The sequence below is a fragment of the Gekko japonicus genome, unplaced genomic scaffold, assembly GCF_001447785.1.
Source record: "Gekko japonicus isolate JY-2015 unplaced genomic scaffold, Gekko_japonicus_V1.1 scaffold337, whole genome shotgun sequence".
In the NCBI taxonomy this organism is placed as follows: domain Eukaryota; kingdom Metazoa; phylum Chordata; class Lepidosauria; order Squamata; family Gekkonidae; genus Gekko; species Gekko japonicus.
In genome coordinates this window covers 1,243,110-1,253,382 of record NW_015175365.1, presented here as the reverse complement: position 1 = coordinate 1,253,382, position 10,273 = coordinate 1,243,110, and positions in this window count along the sequence as shown.

Sequence of the window (10,273 nt, the reverse complement as noted above, 5' to 3'; positions counted from 1 at the left end):
GGAGAGGGGAAATGTATCTCTGCCAAACATGGCATCTTGCATGACTGTGGTTGAATGAATGAATGTGTGAATAAATCTTCAATTTACTGACTGATCAAAAATACATGTATTAGCTTTATTAGAAGTACCCAATGCTGCCATGCTGATGCCAGAGGCAGTTGTGAATGTCGTGTGTGTGCGTGTGTGTGTTAAAGATGCAAATTACTAACTTGCTAGGAAACTACAACTTCCACAGTCCTTTACAAAACCATACAAATTCAAAGACTCTGCTGATCATTTCAGGGGCTATAACTGAAATCATTCATAGGAACAGCAAAAGGTATTATTTACTTCAAAACTAATTCATTTTCCAAGACACTGAACCTGGCTGCAGGGCAAACAAGTGTGTTGATCTGATCGTACCATCAGGCTGTAAGAGACAACATATATGCATGAAAGCAGTGTGTGTGTGTGTGTGTGTGTGTGAACGTTCCCTCTAAGCTGTGGAGTCTTGTGAGCAAAAATTCTACTTTGTGAGCTACTGGCATTAAATCTGTGAGCGAGCAATTTGGCTACTGCATAAATTAGTCTGCTCTGGAGCCCTCCTTCCTGAGCTAAGACAAAAATGTGTGAGCCAGAGGCTAAAAAACTGTGAGCTAGCTCACACTAACTCAGCTTAGAGGGAACAGTGGTGTGTGTGTGTGCTGTTGTGCAGCCTCCCAGCAAACTCCAACAAATGGGTCTAATTGTTCCAATCACTGATAAACTGGGAAGTGGGTAAGATTTGTTTTTTGTCCTACAACTCCCTATACCTAGTTTTGCAGATGCAGGGAATTTCAAAAACCATTGGGGTTGTTGGTGGGGAATTAGGTGTTGGAAAATGAAAGGTTTGTGTGCATGTGTGTTTTTAATTCCATAGGATGTGTACAAGCTTAAAACAGCTCTTTTATTGCCAGCTGTAGGATCAATGGATCTCCTGGCTTCAGTTTGGGAAACTGGAGTGCTTATCTTGAGATAGCCAAAAAGATCAGAAAGAAATTCGAAGAACATGAAAATGGGCTAGCCGGCTAAGCTATGTCATATTTCAAAAGTATAGAAGCACCTTGTGTATTAGAACTGTTGAAACCTGCTTTGAGCTGAAATCCCTGATCAAAGGTTACATATTTGTATAATTTTAGACAGGGTGTACTTCTCCAAGTAGCTGACTCTCATGACTCTGAAGCTTTTTATTCTGCAAGCACCATCTGGAGTACTTTCTGTAAAAGTCCAGCTGCAATTAAAGTCCACCATACAGCTTTGTATAACATCTTGTCACAAACAATGAACTTCAGCTACAGAAATATTTACTTTCTTTAGCCTCCACTTTAAATTACTCAGGTTGATCCAGTGTCAGAAACCTTTCTCCCCCACCCCTTTGTCAAGAAAAAATGGTCTACTGATGTAAAGTGTGGACCTGGTTTTCATGTCTAACACTGTCATGTACAAATGGAGATATTTTTTCCCTAGCTTGTTTTGTTAATGGTAGAAATGCTCCTCTTTCTGGTCCTTGAGAGGGGGTGAATAACTTATATTTGCTCTCTAACTGGTATTTCAGTCATTCAGGGATGCTTGGTTTACCTTCGACTCACTGTCTTAACTCGCTCATTGGCTAAAAGGATGCACCAGCCAATCCAAACAAAATTACAAACAACTTGAAGTACATAAATCTCGCTGCCTCATTGATTGGAAGAAGTAACAAGTGCGTCTTTTTTTTTAGTTTCTTTTTACAATGAACAGGCTTGGTGCTGTCTAGAGGGGGAGCCACGTGACTGACTTCATGATCTTCTTCAAGCTGAAGAAGCCACATGGATGTGAGAATAATAAACTGTCTAGAAATAAGCTTTGAATCATGCCTGGATTTGGTTCTAGCAACCGACAGTATAGGCACATATTTTTCTGTTTTCATACTTTTTGCTATTTTTATACTATTCCTGCTTTCTGATTTGCTTTTCTGAAGAACATTTAACTTCTTAGATATAAACCTGCACCTTCATCCTCTGCCTACCAGGTTGTTTCCCTGTTAGTATTGAGGGATGTTCTGAAAGGTGTTTGGAGCCAGAGAAAGGAGTTCCAGGTTCCTGCTACTAAGAGAGGGACAGCATTTTAAAAATATTTTTAATGATTTTGGGGTCAGATAATCCATGTCAGAATAAAGGAACTTGGTACTGAAAATTACTTTGCATGTCCCCAAAGGCTGGCCATCCATTGTACATCTCATTTAAAAATTCTAAATTTATGAGAACAAATCAATGTCACATTTATCTCGGCAGGAGACTGATAAAGGCTGGCAGAGATTTCTCAAGATTCTACATGACTCTATAAACCACACAGACGTATCTCAGAACTATGAGATTGGAATTATATTACCATGGCTGAAAGAAGATTTCTTTATTTACTTTTTATTTAAAATAAAGACTTATTGGCCATAGTATACTATATGTGCCGGCAGAACACAATCTCTTCCATGGATGACTTCAGCAATAAAGAAATTACAAACCAAATCAGTGTTTACAGAAGGATATTCCGTGGTCATCTGATGTGTGAGGCACAAGTAATAGCTGTGTTTGGCAACCTTCCTTATTCAACAAGCAATAGTAAATTGAAAACTGTACAGACCAACAACTTTGACTTCTTTTGACACATACAGGAAAGAAGTTGCCCTGTTCAAATCTCTCTCTCTTTTTCCTTTGCAATTCTGTAGGCCTCAAAGAGCGTGACTGTCTGAAGGCTGAGTGTAACATATAAAGAGAAGCCCACTCAGGCCCGTAGCTACAGTGGGAAATCTCGGGGCCTGGCCCCCTGATTTACCGTCAAGCCCCAGGACCCCAGAATAGGCCCCAAACCGGGGGGTCCGGTCAGGCTTGGGGCTGCTCTTTTACCGGTGGAGCCGGTTGTGGTGAGCGCTTCTGCTTGGCAGGGCAGCTGGAGGCAAAATGCCCGGCTTCTCCACAATACAGACACAGCTGTTGAGTGCGCCGTCTCAGCTTCTCCTCAGAAGTAAGGCGGGGCCGAGCGGTGCCAAGTTGCATGGGCTCTGTGCCTGCAGGAGGTGGAGAGGAGCCGGGGGAGGAAGGCCGGTGGAAGGTCTGAAGGGTTCTGCTGGGGAAGGCGAGAGCCTTTTTTCTGTTTTGGCGGCGGCTCTGTAACCTCCCATCAATGCGGAGACAGAGATGGATGAGGGCTTGTAAAGTGTCAGGGCGTTCACTGCGTGCAAGTTCATCTAGAATTTCGTCAGACAGCCCTTCAGTATACTGGTCAATAAACGCTGCCTCATTCCATGTCAGGTCTTGAGCCAGCAGCTGGAACTCATTGGTGTACTGAGCGACAGAGGTTTTATGCTGAGTAAGAGCCCTTATTTTGCGGTTAGCTGTTTCAGCTTTCACAGGATTGGCATAAGCAGCGGCAAAATGAGCCTTGAAAGCCTGGAAGTCAGATAGTAAGGGAGAATTCCCCACCAGCAAGGGCGTGGCCCATTTGGCAGCTTGCCCTTTAAGGAGGCTTAAAATGAAACAAACTTTAGCCTTCTCAGAAACAAAGTCCCGAGCCCTGAGCTCAATATACAGATTACATTGGGCAAGGAATGCCTGGAACTCATCAACATTCCCACCGAAACGATCAGGAGGATTTATTGGGCAACGTGGGGGAGGTGTACCAGCATTTGCTACAGCAACAGCATTTGTAGCAGCCTGTTGTTGCAAAGCAATCACAGCTTGAGTTAAGTGCTGTACCTGTGCTAGCATTTCCTCCATGGGGTCCACACCTCCGGTTGCTCCGTCTTCCATGGTGGGGATGTGTGAGCGTTGTGGGTGCTGGCAATCTGTCACGGCAGGACCAGGGGGCGTGACACAAGCAAGCAAAAGTCCAGGAACAGTCCGAGGTCAAGCCGGGCAAATCAGGTAGCAAGGTTCAAGCAGGTTTAAATCACAGTCCAAAAGCAGGGTCAGACATACCAAAGTTTCAAGTCCATAAATCACAACAATACCAGAGGAGTCAGAGATGAACGCAGGGTCAACAAAGCCAAAGGTCAAAAGCCGAGGATCAAGCCGAGAAGAATTCCACAAGGTCTGGAGCAGAGATGCAAGGGATTCAGGTCCTGAACAAACGACGTTGCCAGCACAAATGACTGCTGGCAACAGACTTGCATATATACAGTGCTAGCTAATCAACTCATTAGCTAGCCAGGAGTGAGGACAGGATCCTGTCAGTAATCAGGGCTAAGAGATCTTCTGGCACGCATGCGTGCATTCTGCCTTCGCTCTCTCAGCTGTTGTCTTCTTACATTCCTGAGCCTGGTTACAGGTGGAGGCGAGTCTGATGATGAATTACTGGGCTGCAGCAGAGACTGATCCCTTGCAGGTGTTCCCTGGGAGGCTCTATCCTCCTCACCACTTAGATAGCTTTCAGCTACAGGATCCAGTCTTTGCCTTTCTGCTGCAGTACTGTCCTCAGGAGCCTGTTCAGGGTCCTCAGGAGCCTGTTCAGGGGCATCAGCAAAGGCAGGCATGACATCAGCAGGGGCAGGCATGACACTATCCCCCCCCTCAGGCCCCCCCTCATCGAAAGGGCCAGGTTTGTCCGGGTAGGCTGCAATCCAAAACAGTCCAGTGGAGCCTGAGCAGTGGGTGTTGCCTCCTGACACACCTCTGGTGATGTCATGAGGTGTGGCATATGCAAATAAGTTATGCTAATGAGTTATGCTAATGAGCTCCTGCACCTCTTTTTCTACGAAATGACCCCTGCCAGTGGGGTTAAAGGCGGTGGTTCGACCACTCTTTAAAAAGCCATCACTGGACCTTGCAGTCCTGGCCAACTACTGCCCAGTATCAAATCTGCCATTCCTGGGTAAGATGGTTGAGAGAGCAGCGGCCGAGCAACTTCAGATTTTCCTGGATGAGACATCAATGCTAGATCCATTCCAGTCCGGTTTCCACCCTGGCCATGGGACAGAGACAGCATTGGTCACCCTTACAGATGACCTCTGGAGACATCTGGATCAAGGCAGATCGGTGCTGCTAGTGCTTCTTGATCTGACAGCAGCATTTGACATGGTCGATTATGATCTATTGACCCACCACCTTGCCAACATAGGAATTATGGGAACTGCCTTACAATGGTTTTCCTCCTTTCTCCACGGTCGGGCACAAAGGGTGGCACTTGGTGAGAGGGCCTCCAAGCAGCACTCATTGGTGTGTGGAGTGCTGTAGGGGGCAATCCGCTTGCCAATGCTCTTTAAGATCTATAACTGCCCCCTCAACCAGTTGGTACGGAGGTTTGGACTGAGTTGTCACCAGTATGCAGATAACACCCATCTCTATCTGTTGATGGACAGCCACCTGGACTCCACCCCAGATAATCTGGGCAAGACTTTAGAGGCCGTGTCTGGGTGGTTAAAGCAGAGTCAGCTGAAACTTAATCCATGAAACACAGAGGTTCTGTGCCTGGACCAGGGTGGGGTAGGGTTGGGGATCAGGCTTCTGGACCTCAGGGCGGCACCATTGGTGCTGGCCTCGAAAGTTAATCACCTAGGGGTGATTCTGGGTGCCTCACTTAAAATGGAGGCCCAGGTCACCACTGTTGCCAGGTCTGCCTTCTTTCATCTTTGGTGGGTCAGGCAACTGGTTCCCTACCTCTCCGTCCAGGATCTGGCAACTGTGACCCATGCAATGGTCACTTCCAGGCTGGATTACTGTAACTCACTCTATGTGGGCTTACCCATGAACCTGATCTAGAAACTCCAGCTGGTGCAAAATGTGGCTGCTCGCCTACTGAATGCAACGCCTCTGCGGGCGTGCATTTGGCCGGCGCTTTGCCACTTGCACTGGCTACCTATTGAGTACCAGATCCACTTCAAGGTGATGGTTTTAACCTTTAAAGACTTAAGCGGCCTGGGACCGACATATCTGAGGGACCGCCTCTCCCCATATACCCCCCGGAGAGACTTGTGCTCTGCTGAGCAACATCTAGTGGTTATCCCTGGCCCAAAGGATGACTGTCTAGCCTCAACTGGGGCCAGGGCTTTTTCAGTCCTGGCCCCCACCTGGTGGAACAAGCTGCCACTTGAGATCAGGGCCCTGAGGCACTTATTACAGTTTCGCAGGGCCTGCAAAATGGAGCTGCTCTGCCAGGCCTTTGGTTGAAATGATGGACATCCAATCATATGGCCTCCCCTGCAAAGTGGCCTTGCTAAGTTGTCCTTGTGAAACTGTTATGATTGTCATCCATGCAGCTGATGAAGCAAACAGAAAATTGTCTTGCCTTTTTAGTTACATTTTTAATAATTTTAAATTTTTATTATACTATAAGTAGAATTTTATCGATTACATTGTAAATGAAATTATGATGTCACCTGCCCTGAGCCCGCATATGGGAATGAGCGGGATACAAATGCAATAAATAAAATAAAATAAGAATGGCTTGAGACAGAAATCCTAAGCAGGTTGGGTTGCTGGGCCCCTGATGGGGGTGGGGTATTCCTGTCTCAGCAAGTGCTCCCGGCCGCCACTCAGCTGGTCACCGGGGGAACATAAGAACATAAGAGATGCCAATGTTGGATCATTCAGTCCAACACTCTGTATCACAGTGGCCAGGAATACCAGCGCCATCAGGAGGTCCACCAGTGGGGCCAGGACATTAGAAGCCCTCCCACTGTTGACCCCCCCAAGCACCAAGATGACAGAGCATCACTTGCCCCAGAGTCCCTATCTATACCTTGTGGCTAATAGCCACTGAAATGGCACCAAAATGGGGTGAACATCAGCAATGTCACCTGAAAGTGATGTCATTGCATCTCTGAGGACTCTGGGGATACCCTAGTATTTGGGCACAATGCTATGGCTTTGTTGGTGATGCACTAATGTCATTTCCAGTGTGCACAGGAAGTGACATCAGTGCACTGCCAGCTCTCCACCCTGTATAGGGACCTGATAACCTTATAAGCAGATCTACTCAAGAGACCTACTCAGATCTATTCAACGAGGCTTGCTCCCAGAAAAGTGCTGTTAGCATTGCACTTTTGGTGTCTTTGGGAGAGAAAGCTAGGTAGAGAAAAGATAGTAAAGATGATGCAAAAAGAAAAGCTTTCACTTAAACATAGAGTACAGAAGACATAAGGACAGTAATTGCATACACAAAGTTCACTAGCTTCTGTTTATTGGTCACACTCTGCATTCCAAGTGCTTTGTGTCATCCTGTCATCTAGAGGGTGCACCCTGCCACATTACAGAAATCCACAGACATAAGGGACATAAAGGCATAAAGAAATAAGACACACTCCAAGACCACTGGGGATGAGAGTGGTACTCGTCCTATGGGGTGGGGAGGGATAGTGTGTCTGTGGCAGCATAGAACAGGGCCTCCTTCTCCCCCCCCACCCCCCACCCATCAAAAAGATGGAATTTAAACAGATGTAAATAGCAATACAGCAAGTAAAATAATAATTTATCCTTTCTCATAAAAACGGAAATATTTTAATTTTTGGATCAATTTTAATTGGTCAGCATATGAACAGAAAGGGAAACTAGCCGGTTCTTAGCTATATATCTACCAACTATACTTCCCAATACACTTCCCATGTTTATGACATCAGGTAAATAGTTATCCAAGTACAATTTGTTTTATACAGCTGTTACATTTTATAGCAACCAGCATTAAATAAACATACGCATTACTGTAATGACTCAAATAGCCAACATCTCTGGCCAGCTCACTGCCCTCTGAATTCATCAATACTAGAAATATTTGCTTCCAGGTACATTTAACATTTTATGCTTCAGAACAAAAGCCCAAAGCCAAACCAGTTAGGTAAAGGTAAAGGTTCCCTTGCTCAAAAGCCAGTCGAGTCCGACTCTAGGGTTGCGGTGCTCATCTCCGTTTCAAAGCCGAAGAGCCAGCGCTGTCCGAAGACGTTTCCGTGGTCGTGTGGCCGGCATGACTAAACACCAAGGTGCACGGAACGCTGTTACCTTCCCACCAAAGTGGTCCCTATTTATCTACTTGCAATTTCTTGCTTTCGAACTGCTAGGTTGGCAGGAGCTGGAACTAGAGATGGGAGCTCACTCCATCTTGCGGCACCCGGGTCTCGAACTGCTGAACTACTGACCTTCCACAGCCTGCAGTTCAGCGTCTTAACCACTTGAGCCACCAAACCAGTTACCTGCTGGTTAATATATTATATACTGCTTGAATTGCTAAGTGATTTGCAATTCATGTACTTGAAGTAACCAAATATTTGTGCTAGGCAAAACCAAGGCTGAATAAATTCTATGCGTGTACAGGGTTGCTTATGTAATCCTGGGGAGTCTCAGCTTTTCCCTTGGTTTTGTTTTTAAAACACTCAAAGGAAAAATCCACACCCTCTTCTGGTTACACAGACATTGACAGGATAGCTTCCCTTTTGGCTTGACACAGCAGTCTGACAATTTGAGAATTAGATGCAGAATCACACAGAATAAATTCTAGGAACATAATTCCTTAGTACAGAATCAAGGTTTTAGGTATACGAGAGTGGGTGGAGTAGCTTACTGTGAGGTGGGTTTAGGTTCTGTTTCACTATTGTAATCTTAGCAAAAGCTGATCCAGTGCAAAATTTACTTTATTGGTTCTTCTTTTTCCAGTGGGGCAACTCTGCTTTCTATGCATATAATGCTTTCTAAAATACTATAGAAAGTGGGGTGGGATGGAAGAGGCCTACACTATAAAAACTAGCCATAATCTAAGCAAACATATCTGTGCAGATCTTCTGCTGAGTTTCCTGAACTTTCTGGTATATTCTGGTATATTCAGGAGTACAACCTCTGGATTTACTCTCATGTATGTCTATGATCACTGCCCAAGAGAATTTGTACAGCCTCTAAGAACACACCTTCATAATGCAAAAGGTATAACGTGCTGGTGGGGACACTTGGATGTTTGCTAAAATGTACATGTGCAGGGAAATTATGAGGAAGGGAGCTTTTTAAAAATCACACAATGCCTTCTAGTCTTCCCATGTGTGTGGAGCAAGGGAGAATAGGACCTCCTGCAAGCACAACTGCTGCTCAATTCCAATCATTCACCTGAATAGACAGAAGCAGAGTCTGACACAAGATTTGGCCAAACCAGCAGTCATCGCTAAATAAAACCTGCCAGTTTAGAGAAGTTCACTTCTGATCATTTGCTTCTGGGGACAAGGAAGGGTCAGCTAGCATGCTTGCTGCACAATCTGCTTAGCTGCTGTTGGAAATAGGGTTCTGGACAAAACAGGCTCCTGCTCTGAATTTGCAGGGCTTCTACAATTCTCAGGGAAGCAACAGAAACAACCAGCCAAGCAACCTACTTGGACTGGCCAGAGAGCCATCAAGGTTCATGGCAAAGTTACAGCTTCCCTTTCAGTTTTACCTTGGGAATTGTCAATGTTGAATGCCTGAACAGCCATCCTGTCTCCCCACTAACATCTCGTTGTTGGGTTCTATTTTTGCTGGACAGGGATTCTATGTGCCAGGTTGCTCTACTTATTAAAACATTGATCCCCCATGCCCGTCATGGTGATAGGCCTCATACGGCAACAACTTCCATTGTCCATCTAAGCCTCTTGACTCTTCTAGCAGAAAGATGAAATCAAAGCTATTCAAAGGCCAGAAATGATTCCCTTTCCAATCGTATCCTTTTTTTGCAAGTATGTTAATAATTGTCATAAATAGGGAATAAATGACATATGAAGTGAGCAGCCATGAAAGCATCAAGTTACAACTAGAGAATCATTGTTTCCAGAGCCTTACAAAACTTATGCTTGCACAAGCTAAGCTCTCGATTGTCTCTTAAGTAAGCAGCTCCATTGAAATAGCTCAAGCAGCGCCGCTTCCGGTCTGTGGCTCGGCGATGGCGGAGGCTCTCCCCTGATGCTGGGGAGGTATTCCGCGCTCTAGGGGTGTTGGGAGGGGTGCCACCTCAAGTGACACCCCCAGGTGAGTCTCAGTGAGAGGCTCCGAGCCGGGGGCGCGTTAGGGGGCGACCTCTTCGATGGCGCAATGCCGGAGAATTGAGGCGCTCCTTTTTGCCCCAATCGGTCCCCCCCCCTATGATGCTCGGTTTTTACCGAGCATAGCTGATGCCAGCCGGGACAAGCAAGAAGGTCAGCGAATGAATCGAAGTTAACAGAGATCTGTGTCCAGATCGCCAATGAATTGGAGGAAGAACCGAGCGATTAAGCACTAAAAGTGAGTTACCCCCCCCCCTTACCTAAGCGGCGTCCGGAGAAATCCCAGACGTAAACAAACCG